A 7,300-nucleotide genomic window follows, 5' to 3' on the forward strand; every position below is an offset into this window, starting at 1 on the left:
TCTTCTTCTTCTTCTTCTTCTTCTTCTTCTTCTTCTTCTTCTTCTTCTTCTTCTTCTTCTAAGTCTTCTTCTAAGTCTTCTTCTAAGTCTTCCTCTTCCTCATCCTCCTTCCTCTTCTGTTCTCTTCCTCCTCCTCCTCCTCCTTCCTCCTCTTCCACCTTTTCTTCTTCCTCTTCCTCTAATTCTTCTAATCCTTCTTCCTCTCCTAATTCCTCTTCCTCTTCCTCTAATTCTTCTTCCTCTTCTAATTCCTCTTCCTCTAATTCTTCTAATTCTTCTTCTGCTTCTTCTTCCTCTTCCTCCTCCTCCTTCTTCTTCTGTTCTCTTCTTCTTCCTCCTCCTCTTCCTCCTTCCTCCTCTTCCACCTTTTCTTCTTCTTCTTCCTCTTCCTCTAATTCTTCTAATTCTTCTTCCTCTCCTAATTCCTCTTCCTCTAATTCTTCTAATTCTCCTAATTCTTCTTCTTCTTCTTCTTCTTCTTCTTCTTCTTCTTCTTCTTCTTCTTCTTCTTCTTCTTCTTCTTCTTCTTCTTCTTCTTCTGCAGCAACCCCCCCCTCGCTGGGTCCAAAACACTCCTGGGGGGTGTTTTTGCTCCCAGGAATGGTGGGGTGCACAGCATCCCCCTGCACTCCATTTTGGGGCCTTCTGGGCCTCAGGGGGGCCTCCTGGAAGGATGGTTTTGAAGGCTTTCTTGGCGCTCAGGGGGGCAAAAACGGAGGGGTGTGTGTGCTGCGCCCCTCCTCCAGTTTTTGCCTTCCTGGGGGCCTCAGGTGAAGCAGGAAGGCAGCAAGGGGGATCCTGGCACAGTTGATCATCGAAACAGCTGATCGTCGGGAGTGGGGGGGAAAAAGAAAGAAATACCTTAAGGAGTGACTGAGCGGGGAAGAATGCAGTCAGTGATGTCGAGCATGTGCGCAATGTTGCGCCTGCACGATAAGGACTGACTGGTCAGGGAGGGGTGGGCGGATAGGAGCGGGGCCAGCCAGGGGCACGATTTGCCGGTTCTCCGAACGGCGCAGAATCATAACAACCGGTTCTATAGAACCGGTCCAAACCGGTAGAATCCCACCCCTGGTTAGATAACAGTGGTAGAAATTAGAAAGATGATTATAATGTATAAGAAAACGATGAATGATTATTATCCTTACATATAAATCAACAAAAATATTACAATTATTATTATGTATAAGTAAATTGACTCGGACAATACACTGTTCATTAAGCACTTACGGGGGGGTGGGCTGCTAACGGTTTGCAGAGGTTCGAGTGAAACGGTTGTTAATTTTATCGCCAATTCGGCAAACTGGCAAATCCCAGTTCCAGAAGGCTGGAAATGGGCCTGTTTCTGGCCTCCAGAGCCTGGGACACCATTTTCGCCCTTCCGGAGGCTCAAGGAAAGCCTCCGGAGCCCAGGGAGGTCGAAAATGGCCTCCCATGGCCCATTTTCACTCCCAGGCCAGGCTGGTGCAGGAGGCCGACTAGGTCACGCCCACCCAGCAACCAGGCCGAGAACCAGTTGCTAATTTTTTTTGAAGCCTTATGTCTATTAAATTAAAAAGGCATAAATAAATATGTAAAAAGGAAAAGGAAAGTGGATCACCAGAGGTTTTTTCCAGCACTCCCTGGATCTGGAGACCTTCTTTGGACTGTTTTAGCCAAACCACCCCTTTTTCCTGAATAGTTATGAGAAATGTTGGGATAATCACAGTCGTGATTCAGGGACCCTGCAGGATGTGGCTGGTCCTTTTGCTCCCCCCAAAAAAAAAAATCAGAGTGAATTTGCTATTTTTTGTCAAGGTCTGGAGATACTCAACTTTTCCTGCGGTTTTTTTCCCTCTCCTCCCAAAATAACAAATGAAAGAAGCTTTGTAGTGGGGAATTATGACCGTTTCTGCCCAGACAGAAAGCTGATTAACACCATTTGTGACATACACTGAACCCGTTTCCTGAAAAATAAAGGGCCCAGCAAAAAAAAAAACAAAACAGAAAAAAATCACACATCTGGATTCAGACAGGACAATGAAACACAAATAAACCTCAAGGCGTTAGTTTTCCCCACAAGCTAAGCCACAGCAAAGCTAACAAAGGATAAATTAAGCTAATGACATTTGGTAATGCAGTGACTAGATTTGTAGCAACCATGGTTAAGCATGTGAGTTGAACATGGTTGTGGGTGGAGTCAAAATGTCACTGGTTATTTTCTTTTAATGTAAGGATCGACAGCTATGACAACTTTACAATCTATCTGTTTATCTGTCTGTCTGTCTATCATCTCTCTCTCTCCTTTATCTATCTATCCTTTATCTATCATCTATCTATCTCTCTATCATCTCTCTATCATCTCTCTCTCTCTCTTTCTCTCTCTCCATTCACCTATCCGTACATCCATCCATCCTTCCTTTCATTTCTCTCCCATCCGTCCATCTGTCCGTCCATCCATCTTTCATCTCTCTCTCAATCATCTATCTATCTATCTATCTATCTATCTATCTATCTATCTATCTATCTATCATCCTTCTCTCTCAATCATCTATCTTTCATCTCTCTCTATTTTCTCTATCTCCATCCATTCACCCATCAGTCCATCCATCCATCCATTCACCCTTCCTATCTATCTATCTATCTTCATCTATCTATCTATCATCTTCTCTCTCAATCATCTATCTTTCATCTCTCTCTCTCTTTCTCTCTCTCCATCCATTCACCCATCTCTCTCATCATTCATCTATCTATCTATCTATCTTCATCTCTCTCTCTTTATCTCTATCCATCCATTCACCCATCCGTCCATCCATCCATCCATCCATCTATCATCTATCTATCTTTCATCTCTCTTTCGATCATCTATCTCTCTTTAAAATATCTATCTATCTATCTATCTATCTATCTATCTATCTATCTATCTATAAAATCTATCTATCGCCACCTAACAAATCTACTATCCAAAGCTACTCTCTCCCAGCAAACAGTTGCAAAAGGATCGGAGGGGAACAACCTTGGCTCTCCCTCACCAGCGTAGCCTTGTATTGCTGTGTCTGGTTCGTGTCTGCGAGATTAAATATGAAAATCTTTTATCTTGCAACATCAAATTGTCTGAAGAAGTTGAGCAGGTCAAGGGCTGGAGTGGAACCACCCTCAGAGTAAGGAGGAATTTCCTGACCAGAGCAGATATTAAGCAAAGGATCAGCTTGCCTTCAGGAGTCAAGGGAGAATGGCATGGGTTGGTCTAGAGAACCTCTAAGAACCCTTCCAACCTTATGATTCAGTTCTATTCCTGCCTCTAACATGGTTCAACCCCTTTGCTATCACTGACTTTGCTTCTTCTATGTTTAGACCCACAAAACATGGAAGTTTTTCCTTATTTTAACAGCATTTTCTCCCTTGAAATGAGGTCCTTCCTAAGCTCCATAGAGTCTGCATTCACACAATTAGCTCAGCAAGAAATATAGGCTGCATTCCCACATGCGAACCCTCATCAATGTGAACTTGGTTTATGTTTTTTGCAGCTTAGCGTGTGCAAACCTATCCTGTGTTCTTAGTTTCATTCAGTACTTTGTGCAAATCCAGATAATTCACTACATAGGTTTTCCTTGTTTTATCAACCACAATTGTGGCCGGCAACTTGGTCATTAAGTGAAGAATTCGCTAAGTAAAACCTGCTTATGATCTTAACTTCAGCTTTTTTCTTTTCTTTACAAAGCTTGTAAATGTAATGTAAATGTTGGACAAGATGACCTGCAAGGTCCCTTCCAACTCTGATTATCTAAATCTGTTTTGGTCTAAATCTAAATCTGTAAGGATGGTCCATAAAGTTATTTTTTCCATCGCCGTTACAACTGCAAGCCATCACTAAACGAGGCAGTTGGTATGTAAGGACACCCTGTAGCTTCATATATTGTGAGAAAATAGTTACAACACGATCCATGTGCTATTTCATTTAGTTCCTCCCTGATGTTTTCTGCAAAAATAGGGGGGGGAAATGTTACTCCGCATTGTATTTTGGTTTCTGTTCTTGTGTTTTATTATTTTTATGTAGGACATCCTGAGTATAAAGTATGACTAAGATTGTGGATGTAATGCAGGGGTGGGCAAACTACGGCCCGAGGGCCACATCCGGCCCGTTGGTCTTTTTAATCCGCCCGCCGAAGATTGGTACAGAATTAAGGTTTGATGTGAATGATTGAATGATTGCATTCATTTGATTTTGACTTGTAAGGACAGGCATTTCGACACCAGGTAGCGGCCCGTCTGTCAAATTTTAAAAGTCAATGAGGCCCCGAGCCAAAAGTTTGCCCACCCTGATGTAATGGTTGCATTCAACACAAGCAATTAACCTGGTTACTGAATTAACCAGCTTTCTGGGTTCGCTCTATAGAAACAGGCTGAACTTCACCTGTTAAATTCTTCGCCTTAATAACAGATCTGTTTATTTGTTAGCAAGGGTGTAGTGCAGAGGTGGTATTCAGCAGGTTCTGACCGGTTCTCCAGAACCGAAGGTAGCATAAATTCTGCAGTAATTCAAAGAACTGGAAAATCCCATCTCTGACTGGCGCCCACCACCATCTATTCTCTGCCTCCCAGTCCCAGCTGATTGGCTGGGTCTTCTTTTGTTGCCCTGCACAGGAGAACGGAGCTGGAAAGCAGGTTAGCGGGGTGGGGAGGGAATGAGGATTTTGCAGTAACCTTCCCCTGCCACGCCCACAAAGCCACCAAGCCACGCCCACAGAACACCACACCCACCAAGCCATGCCCACAGCTGATCGGGTGGGTCTTCTTTTGTTGCCCTGCACAGGAGAACGGAGCTGGAAAGCAGGTTAGCGGGGTGGGAAGGGAATGGGGATTTTGCAGTATATCCTTCCTCTGCCTCGTCCACCAAACCACGCCCACCAAGCCACGCCCACAGAACACCATGCCCACCAAGCCACACCCACAGAACACCACGCCCACCAAGCCACACCCACAGAACACCACACCCACCAAGCCACACCCACAGCTGATTGGCTGGGTCTTCTTTGTTGCCCTGCTCAGGAGAACGGAGCTGGAAAGCAGGTTAGTGGGGTGGGAAGGGAATGGGGATTTTGCAATATATCCTTCCTCTGCCTGCCACCAAACCACGCCCACCAAGCCATGCCCACAGAATGCCACGCCCACCAAGCCACACCCACAGAACGCCACGCCCACCAAGCCACGCCCACAGCTGATTGTCTGGGTCTTCTTTTGTTGCCCTGCACAGGAGAACGGAGCTGGAAAGCAGGTTAGCGGGGTGGGGAGGGAATGGAGGTTTTGCAGTAACCTTCCCCTGCCACGCCCACAAAGCCACCAAGCCACGCCCACAGAACACCACGCCCACCAAGCCACGCCCACAGCTGATCGGCTGGGTCTTCTTTTGTTGCCTTGCACAGGAGAACGGAGCTGGAAAGCAGGTTAGCGGGGTGGGGAGGGAATGGAGATTTTGCAGTAACCTTCCCCTGCCACACCCACCAAGCCACGCACACCAAGCCACGCCCAAAGAGCCGGTAGTAAAAAAAAATTTGAATCCCACCACTGGATAGAATCAAGATCACATGGAGTGTTAATACCACTTTATAAAGCCTTAGTAAGACCACACTTAGAGTACTGCATCCAGTTTGGGCCGCCACGATGTAAAAATGATGTTGAGACTCTGGAAAGAGTGCAGAGAAGAGCAACAAAGAGGATTAGGGGACTGGAGGATAAAACATATGAAGAATGGTCACAGGAACTGGATATCTCTGGTTTAATGAAAAGAAGTATTAGGGGAGACAGGATAGCGGTGCTCCAGTATCTCCGGGGCCGCACCAAAGAAGAGAGGCAGTCAAGCTATTCTCCAAAGCACCGGAAGAGGCAGGACAAGAAGCAACGGATGGACACTAATCAAGGAGAGAAGCAACTTAAGAACTAAGAAGAAATTTCCTGACCGTGAGAACAATTAACCACTGGAACTACTTGCCTCCAGAAGTTGTGAATGCTCCAACACCGAGAGTTTTTAAGAAGAGATTGGACAACCCTTTGTCTGAAGTGGTGTAGGGTTTCCTGCCTTAGGCAGGGGGTTGGACTAGACGACCTCCAAGGTCCCTTCCAACCCTGTTAATCTATTCTATTCTAAAAATGAGATTAAATCCCAAACCTCCAGCGAGTTAAGGTTACCCCGAAACAAAACCACGGGGTCTTTTCCAACATTTGGCTTTGCAGAAGGGCCACGAATTGGGATGGAGAAGTGAAACGAGAGCAGCTGTTTTGGGGTTGGGGTTGGCGGGGAGGGGGTCTTCCTGCCCCTTGGAAACTGGAAGAGGTTTGGGGCTTCCCACTGGCCGAGGGGTTTGGAGCGGCTCAGAAATCAGAGATTGGGGAACCGATCCCTTCCGCTTGTGGTTCCCGGCCAGCAGGATCCCACCCAGGCCAGTTGCACTTCCAGGAATCTGTTCTGCAGAGTTTCCCCAAATTCTTTACCAGCTTGAGGTTGGTTGATTGGGGGGCTTCATTCCTCCCTCCCTCTCTTCCTCCCTTCCTTGCCTTCTCTCCTTCCTTTCTCCTCCCTTCCTCACTCCTCTCCTCCCCTTCTCCTTTCCTTTCCTTTCCTTTCCTCTCCTCTCCTCTCCCTTCCTTCCTCCCACCCTTCTTTTTCTGTCTTCTCACTCTTCTTTTTGCTTCTTTCCTTCTCCCTCCCTATTTCCTCCCTCCCTTCCTTGTTTCTTCTCTTCCCTTCCTCTTGTCCCCTGTTCCTCTTTTCTGTCTTTCCTCTCTCCTTTCCTGTTTCCTTCCTCTCTCTCATTCCCCTCTTCTCTGTCCCTTCCTATCTCCCTTCCTTCCTTTTTCTTCCTTCCTTCCTTCCTCTTTTCTTTTTCTTTTTCTTTCTTTCCTTCCTCCCTTCCTCTATATTTCCTCCCTCCCTCCCTTTTCTTCCCTTCCTCTCCTCCCTCCCTCCTTTCCTGTTTCCTTCCTCTCATTTCCCTTCCCTCCCCTTCCCTTCTTTCTTTCTTTTTCTTTCCTTCTCTCTCTCTTCTTTCTTCTTTCTTTCTTTCCTCCTTCCCTTCCTGTATATTTCCTCCCTCCCTCCTTTGTTTCTTCTCTTCCCTTTCTCTTGTCCCCTCTTCCTCTCCTTCCACCCTCCTTTCCTGTATTCTTCCTCCCTCATTCCCCTCCCTCTCTCCCCTCCCTCCCTTTTTTTTCTTTCTGTTTCTTTCTTCTTTCTTTCATTTTCTCTTTCTATCTTTCTGTCTCTTTTTCTGTCTCTTTTTCTGTCTCTTTCTTTCTTCTCTCTTTCCTTCCTCCTTCCCTTCCT

Source organism: Notechis scutatus, chromosome 5 (assembly GCF_049901735.1).
Source record: "Notechis scutatus isolate UNSWTSFEM ecotype Mainland chromosome 5, rNotScu1.2, whole genome shotgun sequence".
In the NCBI taxonomy this organism is placed as follows: Eukaryota; Metazoa; Chordata; class Lepidosauria; order Squamata; family Elapidae; genus Notechis; species Notechis scutatus.